The 20,248-nt window shown below is 33.6% G+C and overlaps 1 protein-coding gene across 3 annotated transcripts in view; it reads left to right on the forward strand.

Moving 5' to 3' along the window:
* The window catches only part of TENM4 (teneurin transmembrane protein 4), a 3,045,593-nt gene that overhangs the window by 215,201 nt on the left and 2,810,144 nt on the right, over positions 1 to 20,248 (forward strand). The gene's annotated exons all lie outside the window — the stretch shown is intronic.

A 20,248-nucleotide genomic window follows, 5' to 3' on the forward strand; every position in this document is an offset into this window, starting at 1 on the left:
TTAAATTTCCTGCCTTTCATCACATTTTAAATTCCTTGAATGCAAGTATAATTTTATATCTGAATTTTCAATGCTAAATATAATATCTGGCATCAAATAAGGCATACAATATTTTTCAATATGTTGGATTTTCAAATATGTATTTCCTAATTATAAGTTGTGATCTAGATCACATGCTACACTTTCATGAATGCCTTCCTATTTTTATTCATCAGAAGAATTTTCTACCTCCTCTGAGTACCCACATCACTTTTATTGAATTTATAATATCATGTCTTACAGTATTTGAATGTATAGACATGTTTATTTTCTCAAATTTAATTGTGAAACATTTTAGTAAGGACTGTGCTTAAATTATCTTCGTACTGTATTTTTCCATTCATGGCACAGAATTTAGAATGTGGCAAGCATTCAATAATGTTGAATGAATGGATAGTTAGCTAAAGCACACCGTTTTTAAAAATATGCTCACTGTTATTTGTTAGTATGTTCGAGTATTGCCAAACATCATTTACCCCAAATTCAATTTAATGATGAAGTCTTTACACTTATAATCATAGAGAAGCATCTTATAGAGACAATGGTACTGATAGTTGTGGTGGTAGAGTTGTTGGGATGCACTGGTGGCGGAAATGCCAATTATATTGGCAAAGAACTTAATGGATCTCTAAAACAATTATTTAACTTATTGCTGACACTGACTAAAGCCCTTGAAAGCAAGCAGCGTGAGGAAGTCTTTTTTTCTCCCTATTGGATTAATTTTCAGTTCCATTAGCAAATCTTCATTCAGTAACTACCACATTCCAGGCATCACATTAAACCTAGCTGACACAAAAACAGAAAACTAGAGATTATCCTCTGAGATAGAATCATATTTTAATGATGAAAACCTTGTATCTAAGAGAAATCATTTTCCTAACCTTGGGTCACAAAGTAAGGGCATGAAGAGAATTTAATGGAGGAATTTTCTATCAATTAAGATATAAAATTGAGAAATAATGAATTCTCATATTTTTTGCATCATATTCTTTTCAACCCAGAGGCAGAATATAAATAAGCAAAATCTTTATTGTAAATATGAACACTTTCCAGTGAAGATTAGGATAATACCAAGAAAGAAGAAATATATTTATTTACTGAGATTTATTGACATTCTGCTACTGTCATAAGATCTCTTAGTCAATTTCAAGAACGTTTAATGAAAGTTAGTATCAAATTTGAATTTTTTTTTTCTTGGTGTTCGAGGAATGAGTCTTAGACTAATTGTCATGAGGGCTTCATGAAATAACAGCTCTTGAGATTCATTAAGCAAAAGAAATAGTTCCTATTCTGGAAATACATTGTATATAAATTATTGATTCTGAGAAAATTTGTGTCCATTCATATTTAATATGTATACTTTATAACAGGTTGTATAACATTATATCACATGTAATGCATATTATATAATGTAATCATAAATTACTATGTAATAATTTACATTATATAAAAATTATTACTGATTCTGATAATATTTGTGTCCATTCATATTTAATGTGTATACTTTATAGTATATAACAGGTTAGGTAACACATTATATAATATGGAATGCATATTTTCTCTTAGTATTTTTTTTTTTGTGACTGTTGTTCTGCTAAATAAAAATAAATTTTATGTAGATTCCTTGACTGTGAAGTAGTACCAGGAAAGAAAACCTCACACTTGCGTGAAAATTTGCTGTACAGAATACATAAATAGAATAAAACATGTGGATATTTGGGGAACAGTTATATTAGAAATGGTGAACATCTGTCTGAAGCACAGATGTTAACCGTTATTTGGAGAAGACAACATATTAATTCATAGCAATTATTTGAGATAGTTGGAAGATTTCAGGTTGACAAGACACATTTTTCTTTTACCTTTTGATTTTTTGATGCCAGCAGGTATTCCACAGAAATATTCAAGCAATTCACTGTGGAAAAATGGCAGGCCCATCATTTAGAACTCTTTCTCTGACTGACATGTTGGTGGTATGATAGATGTGAGAGCAGTCAGTCTGCCCCAACCTGACTGAACTTAGCTAGTCCTGAAGTGTTATATAAGAATGTACAAAATAGCAAGGAGAAACTGTTAATAATAATGATGATGATGGTAACACTTGTATAGTGCTTACTCTTGTTTTCTATAAATCAATACATTTCATCTTTATAATATTCCCACGAGGTAGCTATTATCATTATCCCTACTTTATAAATGAAGAAACTGAAGCACAGATAAGTGGAATAGATGGTACCTGCTGGAGCTAGGGATCAATTCAGGCAGTCTGATTTCAAGTGTCTGTGTTTTTAACCGCTAAGCCATATCTTTAAATAGGTAAATGCATATGTGTGCACACATACAGCCTATGTAGATTCCAATATAATATGTGTGTACTTCTGTCTGTGTGTATAAATCATAAACTATTGTGAATAGTATTCTTTTATGTCTCCTTATTAGTTCCTTTTCTAAAATGTGCCATCTGACTTTAATTAATATAAATAACAATCTCTTCATTTATTTAGTCATTCATACATTATTTGCATAATATGAGATGTATATTACTGGTGAATGTATGCATCAGTAAATTAATGGCCGAATGGATTAATCAATTAATAGATGCTAGAATGTAAGAATTAAAAATATAAGTAATGAAAAATAACTAAATAAATTAATTCACATTTTCAAGGAATTCTTGTTAAGTATGAAATTTAGGTCAGATACAGAGCAGAGAGAAAAAGGAGAGAGGTCTCTAAACTCAGGGTACTCACAGTACAGTTGTATTGAAAAATAAATGGCAGACCTATCAGTCCAGCAGTATTAGGAAGAAAAGTTAGGCTGCGGCCAGGCGCCGTGGCTTATGCCTGTAATCCTCGCACTCTGGGAGGCCGAGGCAGGTGGATCACGAGGTCAGGCATTAGAGATCAGTCTGGCCAACGTGGTGAAACCCCGTCTCACTAAAAAAAAAAAAAAAAAAAAAAAAAAAAAAAAAAAAATTAGCAGGGCGTGACGGCCGGCACCTGTAATCCCAGCTGCTCCAGAGGCTGAGGCTGGAGAATTGCTTGAACCTGGGAGGCAGAGGTTGCAGTGAGTGAAGATCGCGCCACTGCACTCCAGCCCGGCGACAGTGCGAGACTCCGCCTCCAAAAAAAAAAAAAAAAAAAGAAAAAAAAGAAAGAAAGAAAAGAAAAGAAAGAGAAAAGCTAGGCTGCAAAGAAGACACTAACCGTTCCAAAGTGGTGCCTGACTAGCGCATATCCGAATCAACTAGAAACCTTAAAAATAAAAATTAAAAAAATCCATCGTCAGTGTCCCACTCTAGACAAATTACATCCAGATATTGGGGGCTACATTCTAGGTATATGAAATTGTCTCAGGTGATGTTAACGTAGAGCCACAATTGAGAACCCATGGGGAGAACTAGGAAAAAGTCTGGAAGCCTTTATAGAAGTGGCAGTGTGCTCACTGAGTCTTGACAGGCCAAGCCTTTGCAAGGCTAGAACGATGCCGGGATATTGGAGCAGTCTGGGATCAGGACTGGAAAGGGGAGGGTAGGAAGCGTGAGAAAAAGGGAGGGAGAGAATTGCTGGGCACGGAGAGGCCTCTTGGCAGAGGAGTTTTAAAGCTGTTCTCTGCTTCTGATGCCCTCTGAGCCCTGGGCCCTCTGTCTTGTGCTATCTGCCTTTTAATCCTGCCAGACAAGGATTAAAATACTCACTCAGTCAGGCTCACGATGTTCTGGACTTATTTAAGATAATGGCCTTTATCGATTGTGGCTCTCCCCCTGCAGGCCTCATAGGATGTTTCAGCTTCAACTTTGACTTCAGACTCCATACTTCCCTAAATAGCTGCTAAATGGATTTGAAAATGCTCCAACTAAATTACTTAAAGGCTTACCTCAGCCACCCCATCAATTTCTAGGGAACGGGCTCTTGCCAACAATCAAGATTTTGTAGCACTTTGCAAGACAAGTGAAAACTACAGCCCTTGCCCTCTAAGGAGTTTACCTCAGTGAGGTAGGTGTGACTAAGTACTTAAAAATACATAGAATGCCACGATTTGAAATTGGATCTAGAAATGCTGACTCTGCCTTGACATTAGAGCTGTTAACTGCTAGCTTTTCATACAGTTTCAATCTGACAATATGGGGGCTGTAACATTTTGTGTTGCTCAGAATAAGAGACGCCAGCACTTTGAAAATCATCTAAAGAGCGTCATTAGATGTTTTGACTATTGCCTTTGTTAAAAAATAATAATAGCTAATGACTCTAACAGCCAGGATTGTTGAATACTGAGTATGTGTTAGGCAATATTCTTAACACTTTTTATGTATTAACTTATTCAATGCTTTCAACAATACTATGAGACAGGCAATTTATAATTTTCAATTGATTTGTGAGGATTTCATATCACAGAGGTTACATAACTTGTTCAAGGGCTCTAGGCTTTTAAGGGGCAGATCTGGCATACAAATCCAAGCAGTCTGGTTGCAGTGCCTGCGTGCTTAATATAAAACAGACATGATTTGTGTCTGGGTCCTCCTGCCCTTAACATTTTGACATTCTAAGTATGTAAGAGTATTGTGCAAAGTGATTACCCAGAAGCCTGACACAGTAAATACTCAATACATATTAAGCATTATGGTAATAATATTTTATAAATATTTTTAAAACAGACGAAATTATCATTTAATAACCTATCATGTTTTTGAGTGCTGCAGTCATTATTTTAGTACTTTTCAAGAAAACCTTGAACTATAGATAAAACAAGCCTCATTTTACAGGTACAGAATTGGGAACTCAGAGTGATCAAGTCATTAGTCTAAGTTCACACAACCAAAAAGTGCTATAACTATATTTGAAGCTAAGGTTAACCTGGGGTTTTTCCTCTGAAATGGTCCTCCTTTTAACAGCTGAGTGGTGAGTCCCTCACTTAGACTGGCAAATTTAGAGGGTAAAACTTCACCTTTGAAGAACTTTTAGCTGCAGAGTTCAAATTTATCATTATGTCTACAACATACAATATAAAGGATCATAGAATGTTTACTATATACAATAGAGTAGCAATTGAAAGGAAAAAGTCAAAATTATTAAACTTTTAAATATTTACCTATGGTTACAAAAAAGAATTGTGTCTGAAGATAATTTTGGTCCAAGGGAATTTAAAAATAAATAATTATGAAAAATTTAAAAATTAGAATATTGTTGAGTTACAACACTGATACTTCAATGACATAGAATAAAAACATGTATCTAAAAACATATAGTTCAAAGGAAGTTTACATGTAAACATATGTGCCTAAATAGGCCAGTGACCGATATCTGACCAGTTTGTTTGCTGGCACTTCCGGAGCTATACAGTGGTGAGACCGTCTGTCTATCTATCTATCTATTTATCTCTCTCTCTCTCTATGTATATTTATCTATCTATCTGTCTCTATGTATATTTCAAGCCTAAATACCTTGAAAATAGGTTATTTCTTTATAATACATCTGATATGAACACTGCACTGTGCAAATAGCACCACATAAGAGCTCCCAATTTTCGATGCCTACAGATGACTGACACCATTTTAGATGATTTATTACATGACCTCATTTAATGCTTATAACAATCATATTTTCTCCATTTCGTAACTAAAGAAATTGCAGCTCTGAAAGTATAGTTAACTTACTCAATTTCGCGCAGGTAATGTTAGATACAGGATCTCATTCTATCCTTACTTCTTTCATAGTTTCCCATCACCTCCAAATAAATAAAATATTTTTTTAAAGTTCTAAGGTTGGGGTGGGGGGAGATATTCTTTTTTTCCTCTTGTTTTTATTTCCATCTTTCCTATTATCTTAATTACTTCTTCATGGAACCCAATAGTAACTATATTCACATTTTCTTTATCCTTAACAACAAAGACATATGTTGTTTACATAACTTCTGAGTTGTTTACATAACTTCTGTCATTTACATAACTTCTTCTGAGGTTCCAAGCATAAGGCATGGCATACATGAGTCAAGTTACAATAGATGTGCATTTAGCACACTTCCTATCATAACTCCAGTCTTTTTTCTTCTTATAAAGTGTTCTCTGAACATTACTATTAAAATAGTTCTGAGTATCCTTCCATTTATTTAGTTGTTTATTTTTATTTATTAGCACTGCTCTTTAGTCAAACATGCCTTGCAATCTGCCTCAGAACTGTGCCACACCAGGGTGCTGTGCTGCTTTGAGAACTGAACCTAGTTGATACTGACTTGGTAAGTTTGCTGTTGCAGGTGGGTTGGTTTGTGTTTGGTTGGTTGATTGCTTTTGATTTGGTTTGCTATTCCTATGGACTGGTTACATTTCTTTTTATTTAAGTACCTGTTCCATTCTTATTTTTAGGAGATTCTGATTAGTAACTCAGGGTGAGGTCTCAAAATCTGTACTTGTAGAAATGCCCTACATTTGTAGAAATGTCCTACATTTGAAAACCAACTCCAAACAGAAGTTAATATTCTTCACTACAGGAGGCCACCAGTGACTCCTTTCATTCATTCCTTCCTGTGTATATAACAGTGTCTTCTTCCATTACACAACAAAGAATAAGAACAAGTGGTTTCCAACACTTGGAAACTTCATATCATACTTGCGTCTATAAAATATGAGAGCGGTTATACAGAAATGGCTCAATCATTTTTAAAGTGTCAGGTCTTTGCTCTCTTAGGATTCTTTACTGCAGAAGAACATTCATATTTCTTCTAGTTCCCCTAATAACAATACTGGAAAAGTAAAATAAAATAAAAAAGACTTTTTATGTCTCTAGTCCATTGCCAACTTTAATTTATGACATTCGGTATTAATTCAGGCCTAAGGCCCCGAAGGAAGATAACAGATGCCTAGACCCTTTTTTCCCCTCTCCGGCTTCTACATTTGATTTTCTCATGTTTCATCAAGGTTTGCTGAATCTATTTAGTCCAGATTTCAGCCTCAGGCTTCTCTAAATGTGTTAGTTTAATACTTTATCATCTCGTCTTTGCATTTTTCATCTAGGATAGATAGTTTTATATTAAGAAACCACAATAAAGTGTTTCATGACAAGGAAAAGATTGATTCTGGGAACCTCCATCAAACACACAAAATTGATTTTTCTCAATTTGTGCTGAAATCATAGAATGCTTGGTGAAACATATCTACAGGATCTCCCCTTTAGGGGTACTGGTATGAAAATAATGTTTACAGTATTTTCCTCACCATGTCTCAGCCGGTGAGATAGAAAAGGTTATGTACAAGTTAGGAGATTTTCATGAATCCAGCACAGGGAAAGGCTAGAAAAATGGTACCAGACAAAGACCTGAGAAATCATGTGGGGCTAACATCACTGACCTCTCTGATCTCAGAAAAGTCACTTGGACTTTCAGAATCTTAATTTCTTTCTCTATAAAATGAAAATAATAATATGCTGTAAGTTATTGATAGGAGTAGCTGAGGTAAAGAATACATATATATAAAATAAGAATACATATATACAGAAATATGTTACATATATAAGAATACATATATAATACATATGTATAAAGAATATGTATATAAAATAATACATACATACATATATACACACACGTATATACATCTTATTTTTTGAGAAAGTTCTGGCTCTATCGCTGAGGCTGGAGCACAGTGGCATGATCTCAGCTCACTACAACCTCTGCCTCCTAGGCTCAAGCCATCCTCCCAACTCAGCCTCCAGAGCGGCTGGGACTACAGGTGCACACTACCACACCCAGCTAATTCTCATATTCTTTCGTAGAGATGGGTTTCACCAGGCTGGTCGCAAACTCCTGGGCTCAAGAGATCCACCTGCTTTGTTCTTCCAAAGTACTGGGATTACAGTTGTGAGCCACCATACCTGGCCAAAATATAATTTGTAAGAAGCTAAAAACAGGGCTTTCCTGAAATCCTGCTTCTAGATATACATCTTGAGTAAATAAAATCAGTATGTTGAATAGATAGCTGCATTCTCCTGTTGATTGCACCATTAATCACAATAGCCAAGATATGGAAACAACGTTAAGTGTTCAGAGAGAGAAGAATGGACAAAGAAAATGTGAGATACACACACACACACACACACACACACACACACACACACACCAAACATACACACAGAGGAGTACTATTCAGCATTGCAAAAGAAGAAGGTCCTGTTATTTATGATAACATGAATGAACCTACAAGACATTATGCTCAGTGAAACAAGCCAAAAACAGAGGGACATACACTGCAGGATCTCACTTAAAAAGCAAAATATAAAAAAGTAGAATTGATGGGCACAGAGGGCAGCATGGTGGTTGGCAGGGGCTGGAGACAGGGAAAATGGGAGGTGGTCAACTTATACAAACTTGCAGTTATATGACAAGTAAGTTTTAGAGAACTAATGTACGCATGGTGACTATAGTTCATAATAATATATACTTGAAATCTGCAAAGAGACAAAATCTTAAATACTCTCCTCACACACACACACGCAAAGGTAACTATGTGAGGTGAAAGGTATGTCAATTAGCTTGATTGTAGCAATCATTTCACAGTATTTATGTATACTAAAACATCATATCATACACTTTGAATATATCTGTTTTTGTCAATTATGTGCTCAATAAAGCATATGAAAGACTTTCATACAATACTCTCGTACAAAATATAGAATGGCCATGTGTCACCAAAATTTATTAAATAATTAAAAGGAAAACCAGAAAGATTATAAAACTGGTACCAAAGAGCCAAGAGCAGTTGAGCTGTGCATTTATAAGAGTTTTGTCTTAATAGATAATCATTATTAATGTTACAATAAGATTTTCTAGTTATACACAGAAGTGGTTAATGTCATACAGGACGATAAAATTATAACATGAGTTACGTGTTTTTTTGTTTTGTTTTGTTTTGTTTTGTTTTGAGGAGGAGAAGTGCTTCTAATTGACACCACAACTTTGCAAGTTAACATGGAGCTACACATAACTGGGTTCCAATCAATTTTCAAAGTAAGATGCAAATATATTATCCTAGATGTGTACTTCTCAAAGGGTGGTTCTAGGACTCCAGAGAGTCCTCAGGCCCTTTCAGAAGATCTACAAGATAAAAACTATTTTCTTGGTAATACTAAGATTCTATTTGCCTTTTTCACTTTGGTTCATCCATGAATAGTGTTTTCCAGAGGCTACATGATGTATGACATAATAACAGATTGAGAATAGAAATATGGAAGAGAATCCAGGTGTCTTCTCTTAAGCCAGATAGTAGTGAGACTTGCAAAAATTTTAAGCCAGTTCTACTCTTTCATTGGTATTTATTTGTTGGGAAAAATACCTTTCCCTTGTACAAACAATATTTATATTAGGATTAAATGGGTTGATTTTAGTTATTGTAAAATTAATACATATTTAACTTAATATTTTAAGTTAAATTAAAATATGTATTAATTTTACAGTAACTAAAATGCAACAATTTTGGTTGGTCAAATTATATTTTACAAATTTATATTTTACATTGTAATTACTATTTTGTCATTTCCAAAGTAAATATTTTGTATCCTTAAGTAAATTATCAACTCTTAATGACTAGGGTTTTTACTTTCATTTACTGGAACCAAATGCAAATGCAAACATTTTTGGATAGTCAACATTTTTAAGAGTATAAATGGGTCCTGAGACCAAAATGTTTGGGAATTCCTGTCTCAAAGAATTAAATAAAATTGTTAAATGATGCCCCAGTATAACAATGAAAAGGTGCACATTTTACTCTATTTTACCTGAATTCTGCATTTTGGGCAATATTTCTTAGCAGAGAGGATGACAAAGTTCCTGCTATGAAAGTAGTTCAATTATCATTCTTCCTTTAATTCTTCTGGCTTTCGCTAGTGGATGAATCTAGTTACAAAATAATTCATATTTTGAGTTTGAGGTAGTATAATATAGGAGAGAATCCTTTATCTTTTAGAGCAATCCGAGTCACTCCTAGATGTGTACTGATGGCTAAGTTTGAAGTTGTTGAGGAAAGAACCACTGTGGTCTTTGCATTCCTGAAAATTTGCATGCAAAGTTTGAAAGCTAGTGAGTTCTGTGGTCAGACATTTCTACTTCCTCAGAAAATGAACATTTCTTAGATGTCCAGTGACCCACTACCTATTGCTCGTTGTGTTAGACAGTATAAATATGAAAAGACATAAGGCCAAGGCCTAGATTAAGGAGTGTATCAGCTAATTGTAATAAACTTTCCAAGGAAACCTTTAGAAAACCAAGGTGTAACTTTTGATGTGAAACCTTCAGGGGCTTTCCTTTGCCCAAATTCCTACAAAATGTGCCCATTTCTACTTCCTGGGATCTCAGCCTCTGAGTAACTCCCTCTAGAAACTTGACTAATATATCAGACAAAATTAAGTCTTTCAACCATCCACTTTTAGAGCACCCTGTACTTTGTAGCTCACTGTGGAATTGTTATTTCATTAATTTTTTGTGTAAATTGTTACCTGATAACCCTTCTGAAATTCTGTCAGTGTTCACAGTGCAGGAAGAAAATCTGTCTGCTTTGTTCACTACTACAGGCAGCTGTCCTTTTGTAGTGCCTGACACAGAGAGAGTGAGAAGTACTTATCAAATGAATAGGACGTTCTGATTGCATAGAGGATGTAGAAGTTAATACTGAAGTGGAATGGAGTGGGAGCATAGATGGAGAATATTAAAAAAAAAAGATTAGTAATGAGAAGATCTCTAAGCATGGAAATTAATATATGCTTAGCCTAAGATGTGAAATAGAAAGTTCTGAAAATACTGAGTGGCTTATTGTTTCTGAAGCTTGAGTATTTAACATGGTAAAGAGAATAAGGTACACAAAGTTGCATTTTATCCATCTGAAGTCATTTATTTATTCCACGAATTCACTTACTTTCTTAATCATTAACCGTTTAGCTATTAACCATTGCACGTGAAAGATCTCTAAGTGTTCCAGTAAATGAAAGTAAAAACCCTAGTCTTCAAGAGTTGATAATTTAGTTAAGGATATAAAAAATATTTAATGTGGAAAGACAAAATAGTAATTACAATGTAAAATATAAAATAGAGCTTGAAAATTTTATTATAGGCTTTACATAAATCTGATAATATTTTTTATGGAAAGCTACAAGTATTTCTTCTTAGCAAAGTTTACGTTTTATTAGGTACTATATGTCCGACTCCTAACATACTTGACATAAAGTTCCTGCTTGAGAAACACTTCCATTTTCAAATTGTGTAAAGAATAAATGAAATAAAATAGAGAGGAATGAAAGCAAACAAAATTTATTCATGTAGTCATTATCACAGTCATCACCATTACTGTCATCATCATCATCTTCTTTATCACATTAACTATATTTATTGAATTTTATATATGTGCTAGGTACCAAGTATTGCACTATGTAATTTGCATAAATTGTCTCAGATTGTCTTCACAGTTCTTCGAAGTAAGAATATTTTATCATTTTCAGATGAGGAAATTGATATACAGAAAGTTCAAATTATCTTTTCAAGTTTGGCAGCTAGCAAAGTTCTGAGCCTGTAACAATGTTTGTCTGACAGCAATGACTGTTCCATTGCCACTAAATTGTTATAGAAAAAAAATGAGATTCTGTCCTAATTATAAACATGATTTATTTATAGTTTTAAGTTATAAATGTATCAGAACAAAACAGCTCTATTTCAAAAAGAGTAAAGCACAGATATGGTCCTCAGACATGCAAGACTCCATCATTCTAACTATATCCAATTTTCAATATTGTCAGAATATTATAATTAAAAATGTTATTTTTAAGTACACATAAACTAACATTCAGTGATCCTTTAGGGTAAAAATGCTTTGTTTCTTGTATGCCGAATGTAATATGTCAGGGTTCTGGCCATTTTAAGAGTCAACTCTATTCTTAATTCATACTTTCTTAATGGACTTTTTTAATATCAAACAGAGTCTAATTAAAATAGAAACAGCAACATAATTTTATTAGCTATTGAAAACAATTGAACGTAAATTTTCTATCATAAGTCTTTATGTAGTGAATATTAGCATTTGAGGTTATTCTTATCATGTATTTTTAATGGGATAAGTGAAACACTAATTTAACACAGCGATCATCCTCTAACCTGTAAAAAGACATAAATACACTCCTTACCATCATGTTAATGTGGTGATGATTTATATTTCATCTATTAAACTACATAAAAATAGAGAGTTTAATAAATTTCTTTATGCCCAGTTACTAAATTCTCCTGTACATGTCATTAAAATTAAGTATGCCGGGAAATTTGCAACTATATCAGAAATTGAGGTCAATTAGGGACTCGTTATAAAGGAACAGTGAAATTGATTTGCAACTGTATCTTTTTGGGCTTCCATTTTCTAATGTTAATAATAAAATCTTAAATCTGACAAGGAGAGTCATTAAAGTACTTCACAGGGAGGGTTATTCATTACTTTAAAAGTGTATTATCTGGAACTTATTCCCTTCTGCTACCAAGATTTGTCATGTCCAAGAGATTAATGACATTGAATATAAACTAGTTGGCTGACATCAGTTACTGTGGTCCACATTCTCAGTAGATTTATGTGCCATAGTGTTGTTCTTTTATCCCTTAAAAAAATTCTAAGGAGCAAGTGTTAACTTTAGAAGATTAGTGAAGTCTATTGTGTAGTCCACTTCCTATAGATAGAAACTAGTCCAATATGATAGCATGTTGAAAAATAGCTCGCAGAGTAAATGTATACATTAGTGGTGCATATGCATGTATAATGTTGCACACAATTCTCATTCAGTCATCACAATGGCTATGGATAAAATCAAAAGAAGGCCATGTAGGACACTTCAAGGCACCATGAGATTTTCAGCAAGCCTGACAGATAGATATGTGTATCCAAAGTCTATACTATCAAGGATATGAATAAGGCATAAGCATGTCCATTATCTCATACAACACAAATGTGTTAGTTTTTGTTTCTATTACTAAAGACTAAGCAGCATACAATAGCACCTATTTATTATCTCATGATTCTGTATGTTGAAAGTGCAACAAAGAGGGGCTAGATTCTCTGCTCCTTTATTTCACGAGGCTGAAATAAAGGTGTGGCTTGGCTGCAGTTCTGATCTGGTGATTAGGGGTCCTCTTGCAGACACACTGCTTGTTGGCATATCTCACTTCTCATGCTTTTCACATGGCTCTCTTCATCTTCCAGTCAGCATAGTCTTGTTGCGTATTTCTTGGGCACTGAACCTCTCTGACTTCCCATTCTGCCGTTTAAGGGTTTATGTCATTATAGTGAGATAACCCAGATAATCCAAGATCATCTCCCTATTTTAAAATCCAGTTAAAGTTGGTTAATAATTTTAACTGCATATGCAAAGTCCTTTTTGCCATGTGCAGAAACAACCACAACCATGGAAGTAACACCAAGGAATAGAGATTACTTGGTATGGGGCAGGAAGGAAAACAAAATTCTGCCTTCTGCAACTAGAAACTTGAGAGATAAATGTTTAGAGAGTATAAACTTGGATTTCACACAGTGAGAAGTAATTTTTGGAAATCATTAAGCCACATGTTTGTCCTGATTAAAAATAGAAATTGCCAAAGATTTTCACAAAATTAAGAATGACAGATTTGTACTGAATGGATAAATAAAAGGAGGGTCACATTTGGAAGTGTTTGTGATATTTGGGGCTAATGTCACCTACTCTCAGTGGCAGAATGCCTGGTTACAAGCTGAGGGGATCATCAGTATAAAAGATGTTGCTATTAGACCTTTGTCAGATGGATAGATGGCAAAAATTTTCTACCATTCTGTAGTTTGCCTGTTCTCACTCATAAATTAGGGGGTTGAACAATGAGAACACATGGCACAGGAAAGGGAACATCACATACTGGGAGCTCTCAGGGACTGGGGGGAAAGGGGAGGAAGAGCATTAGGATAAATACCTAATGCATACGCAGCTTAAACCTAGATGATGGGTTGATGGGTGCAGCAAACCACCATGGCACATGTATACCTATGTAACAAACCTGCCCATTCAGCACATGTGTCCAAGAACTTAGAGTAAAAGAAAAAAGAAGAAAAGATGTCGCAAGGATTGGCCCTTCAGTGGTATATGTTTTGTTTCCCTTACATATCAGAAAATAATGTTAGTTTTCTTTCTTTAGTTCACACAGCTCATATCTAAAACATAAAAGTATAATTGAAAGAACCTTTTTATGCATGAAATATGTTTTAAAAGTAGAAAAAAATTGCCAACTTGTAGCTTTACTTACATTTTATGCAATCTGACAACTGCAAAATGAATACAAGAATCTTTGAATTTTGATTAAACTGTAAAAGCCTTTGAATTATTATCATCAGTTGAGATTGTTGACAATGTACTTAGCACTAGGTAACACACAGGAGACATAACTTCTACCTAAGGGTTTTTAAATCCACATTGTATTAAGTGCATGCTGTGTAAAATGTAATTCATTTCAACTTCACCAAAATTTTTCATTTAAAATTCTATTTATGGTGCTAGCCAAACAAGTACTTACACTTTAAAGTAAAGCAAGTAAAGTATTCTAGTGTGATTTATTAAAGCACATTGCAAATAAAGCCAGTTTTCTTCCCATAAATAGAACTTCAATTTTATAGACTGCAATCTTAATTCCAGATAGTCATTTATGAAACTATTTGCCCATAGGAATAGACAAATCAAGGTGAGTTTGGATGGCTGAGCTTAAATCATCCCAATAAAAAAAGTTCACGTTAAATTCTCATCCTCATACTGGGAAAGCCATGTATTTAGCTGAAGGAACTGACTTTGTTTAATGGCCATTCTGAACTACAAACTCTGCTAAATGAGTTCCACAATTTAATAAATCCTCAAAATGTCATAAAATTTTAATATTTGTATTCCTTTTGATAGAAGAAGAATTTGGGATGCAAGGAGTTTAAATCAAAGTTGAAGCTCTCCCACAGGTGACCCAAGTCAGATTTCCTACTTGTCCATTCATGGTTCTTTCCTATAAAAATATCATTCATGAACAATCTCATAAAAAGTCATTGGATTTTTCTTATATTAATTTGAAATCCTGAATGAGACATTCTGTGTCTGTAGAGTTATTTAGATTTTCTAATTTATTGATTACTTCATTATTCTAATCCAAAAATAATTCTAATCCATTATTTGAATACCAAGAAACTGACTAAAATTCTAAATCGTTGAACCTATCAAGATAATTATTTTATTATTTTTATAAGCCATCTTATTGGCTTGCTTGTTGAAGAGTTTGTGAACCAGTTTTGAAAGGTAGTGTACTTTCAGACTATGTAGATTTTTAAGTGAGAATTATGATTAGACATAAAAAGGGAAATTTCTAATTGCTGAAAGTATCATTCCACAAGATAAGTCTAATAAATTCTCAATGTATATTTGCTTAATACTGTAGGATAAGAATATGTAAATTAAAACTGATAGAAGAAAAGAATTACTAATCACAGAGGTAGAGTTTAATGTGCCTCCCTCAGTAACAAAGAAAGAATATATAAAAATATGATAATTAAAAAATTTTCAAAACATGTTTAACAACTTGACCTTATTTTTTTCTATATAAAAATGCAGTTAATAAGACATAACACAGTTCTTTTTAAAATTCAGCTGGACCATTTTCCCAAAATAACTAAAGAATGGGCTATAAGGCAAGTCTCAACAAATTTGAAAGTAATAAAATCATATAAAATAGTTTTCTTACCACAAGAAATTCAATCTAAATATCCATATCATAAATATAACAAAAAAATCTATCTGCACAGTAAGCAATGTTCTTCTTATTTATGGGACAAATAATAAAAATAAAATTATAAAACATTCTTAATGAATCGTAATGAAAATACTACGTATCAAAATTGTCAAAATGAAGCCAAAACAGTCAAAAAGTGAGAAAATTACCTTTCTAACATACACATTCGGTGTGTATATTAGAAAACATAAATTCTAAAAAACAATAGCTATAGTATCCATCTCAGTAAACTGAAATTAGGAAGAGGATTAAAATGTAGAAAGGAGAGCAATAATAAATGTAAGGACAGAAATTAATGAAAAATATGCAAAAAGTAACAATAACAAAGCCAAAAGTTAATTATTTAATAAGATGAATAGAAGTTGTATGTTTAGTAAATCACAGAAAGTTAAAACAAATGAAGAAGAAAGGAACAGATGGCATAAATTGACTATATCAGATATGAAAAAAATGGAACATCACTTCAGACTTCAAACATATACTGTAAATACACTAAGAGAATATTATAATTACCTTTAAGTAAATAAATCTAAAATTTTAGGTAATATGAAAGAATTCCTAGAAAAATACAACTTGCAAAACTGACAAAAAATGAAATAGAATAGCTAAGTGGTGGTATAACAGTTAAATGAATGTATTTCATAATTTAAATATTTTATTGTGAAAATTCCAGATTCTGGTGACTTCATTTGCAAAATATACTAAAATTTAAAGGAGAAACTATACAAATTCCACAAAATATTCTAGGGAACAGAAAATTAAAAGGAAACATTTTGCTGTTTATTTTCTGAAGCTGGTTAAAACTACCCTAACCAGATCTTAAATTAAGGAAGTATGTAGTCGTATCTCTCTCATGACTAAGATATTAAACAAAATACCAGCAAAGCCAATCTAGAGATATGTCAAATAGTAACACATCAAAACCAAAATGAGTGTGATTCAGGAATCCAACGTAAATATAAGTAATTTAATGTCAATCAATGCAATTCATTTCATTAGGCTAAATATAAGATTTAGAAAGTTCACTCTAAGTAACATAGAAAGCAGTGGTGGGTGACACATATGAGTGATGAAAAAGATGGTATGAGATGAAATATGTTTGGAGATAGAAGCAGCTTTGGTCTGACCTCATATTCTTAGTAAGAAGTCTGAATACTAATCTTTGAATAAAGTAAAATGATATGGCTACAAGGCTACTTCTAGGCTGCATAAGCCGATGGGTTATAACTTTCAACTTACTTCTTGCCCTTTGAGTGCTCAGCCCAGTGGATGGATGAGACTGAGCTGCACTTAGTAGGTGTTGCTGACTCTTGCTCTAAGCTAATGAAGTTAAACCACTGTTTCTCAACCTTGACCATACATTAGAACCCTCTGAGGAGCTTTTGAATATCTAGATGCCCAGACCACAGCCAAAACCAGTTAAATCATTATTGCTGAAATTGGGAAATAGGTATCTGTATTTTAAACATCCAAAAGTGATTAGTGTGTGTAGCCATGGTTGAGGACCACTGAGTTAAAGATTAACAATATTTACAAGGCTATTGAGAGGATTGAATTAGATAATCTGTATAATATTTTTAAACATTAACTGTACTATAGGCTGTACTGCATTCTAGAGCTTTCTGTGTCTCTTGAAGGATTTTGTTTTTGTGTTAGACCACACTTGTATGCAGAAGACATGATTTTAAAAAAAAGCCTGTCCTTGTAGATTCTCTGTAGATAACGTTTTAAAGAACCATTTTCTTTAAAAATGATTTCCCAGATTTTTTACTACAAAATGACATTAAAAAATGAGATTCTTTTCCAAAAGACCACTAAGGAAATTTCCAACATCAACTTCACATGGAATTTTTAAGAAGGATGTGTCTATAGAAGTAAAGAAGCAGCTGAAACTTCAGCTCCAAGAGTCTGACTCAGGAGTAGCAAGAGTAAACAATTATAAAGAGAATTAAGACCAAGTGTCTGATAATTAGGTTTCACTCATGTAATTGCATTTTTTCCTCACATTCAATCAATTCTCTTTCAATAATATGTAGTGGGATCAAATGCTATTTTAATTTTAATTGTAACTCAGAATCCCAAAATAATTTCTATTCATTTATCAAATCATTAACCCACCTTTGATAGCAGATTTGGTCATAACAAACAACAGAGAGAAAAGTGTATACATAGAAAGTAAAAACAGAATTTGGAAATTCTTCTCACTTATTTTCTTTTATAAGATTATAAAAGAAAGTATTACTTAAACAAGGAGTAAAATGTATGTATTGATAAAGAATTTTTGCCTTCAGGTTTGACAGGATTAGTGACAGAACTTTCTATAAAATTTAGACAAAAATGTCAGACCAAAAGTTCTAGCCAGAAATTGAACCATCATTCTTGCAAGAATAAAGCATTAGGGACATTTTATAAACATTTTTCCAAGTTACTCTCCCCTTTAACAGAACAAGAAAGAGAATAACTGGGCTTCCCTTTGAAGCTAGAGCAGCAAAGATGGGAGATTCTTAAAGTAGGTACAGTGGTAGCCATGAGACCTGTAGGGACTGACATCTAAAGAGATAAAGACAGAAGTGTTTCAATCTAAACTAGTGTTTAGGGAACACCAGTTACTATAGGCATTTGGAAACAAGAGGTGAATAAAACAGAGAAGGTCTCTATTTTCCCACATTGTATAATCTAGTGAGGAATAGACCATTCTATGGTTAATACTATAAAATATGAGAATGGACAGACTGCTGCAGTGAGCTCGTCAAATCTAGGAAGTCAGGGCAGGCTTCACAGGAAGGATGTTCTTTAGTACCTGAAAACAAGAAGTAACTACTTCTCCAGAAGGAGATTTGGAGAAGAAAACAGACAGGCATATTCCAGATAAAGGAAAAAGAATGTGTCAAGACTCAGTAATGAGAGAAAGTCAGCACAAATGAGAGACTGACAAAAGTTCAAAATGCCTGGAATAGGAATGAAAGAATGAGATACAGAGGTAGTTTCAAGACAAGCTCAAGAAGTAGAATTGAGAGAAAATTCTGCCATTCTTAGTTAAGGAGTTTGTATTGTAAAGAAAATGGGCCCCAGTGAATAACTTTTAAAGGGGAATGTAGAATCATCAGATTTGTCTGTAGGAAATATTATTCTAGCTATTGTGTGTACAAAGAATTAGAAAGAATAAAAAGTGAGACATCTTTTGAAGGGTGTATGGAAGAGATAATGGTGGCTTAGATCCGAATGAAAAATGATGAACAGTTATGATGACTATTTTGGAGGTAGTATTGATGATCCAGTAGTTAAAGGGACATAGAAGGAGAAGGATATGTCAAAGATGACTCCCAGGTGTCTAACTAGAGCAACTGGAGCACATTGGTTATCAGATTTAGGCAGGAAGACTAATTCCAGAACTCACAACTAATGCTCAAAGTTTATAGAGAATTTTTCACCGGGTTAGGAAATGATTGAACAACTTGGTGCTTTATTTGGATACCCTGACTTTTTCACTGAATTGTGTAAGCTGAATGTAGTAGTATATATTAAATGACTTAGGTACTCTATACCACTGCCAAATACAAGAACAGTTATGCAAGGGGTCAGGAATGAGGGGATCCATTTCCTTTGGATCAGATACCATATAGTAAGTAGAAATATGAAGACTGGTTTTTCCACTCCTTAGGAGAGAAATGAAAATCTACTCAGGATTTGACTCTAGCTCTAGGCAAGACATGTCATGAACTTGAGATAGTTGTCTTTCAGATGGTAGATTTCTGGGTGTGAGATATTAGAAAAGTTCATATCAGCCCTAATCAGTATTGAGTTATGAGCTGCAAAATCAATTTCAGATACCGATGCCTGGTGGGGTAGGGCATGCTTAGCAATAACACACCATGTAAGGCTGATCCTACATCTTCTGTTTCTGCAAGGGATTAGAAGCTGGAAAGGTTGAACAAACAAGGTCACAAAAATCAATTTATGGCCCCAGCAAAGGGGAGACTGAATAAAACAAACAGGGAATAAAATACTCTAAAACCTTGGCAATGATCACTAATGTCTCAAGGAAAGCCAGTGGCTTTGGAATTGATGCTAGATGTTCTTAGGAAAATTATAATGTCAAATTTAAATTTAAAAATAGTAACTCATTCCAGCACTTCTAGTAATGAATAGAAGGTTTCAAGAATATAGTATTTCTGCCTTAAAAGTTTTAGGGGTTGATTTTGTAAGCTACGTAATATTTTCACTCTTCAAAGTAAGTAGGATTCTGTTTATAGAGCAGACACTTTGGTGTCTCTTGGGATGGCAAATGTGAAATAAAACCCCTGCAAGAATAAAAGACATCAGTACGATGGAGGTGTTCACTTTCCAAATGCAATCTACTTCTACTTGCAACACTTTTTAAAGCATTCACATGCTAGTTCAGCAAATGCGTAAAGCT

The sequence above is a fragment of the Saimiri boliviensis genome, chromosome 6 (assembly GCF_048565385.1).
Source record: "Saimiri boliviensis isolate mSaiBol1 chromosome 6, mSaiBol1.pri, whole genome shotgun sequence".
In the NCBI taxonomy this organism is placed as follows: Eukaryota; Metazoa; Chordata; class Mammalia; order Primates; family Cebidae; genus Saimiri; species Saimiri boliviensis.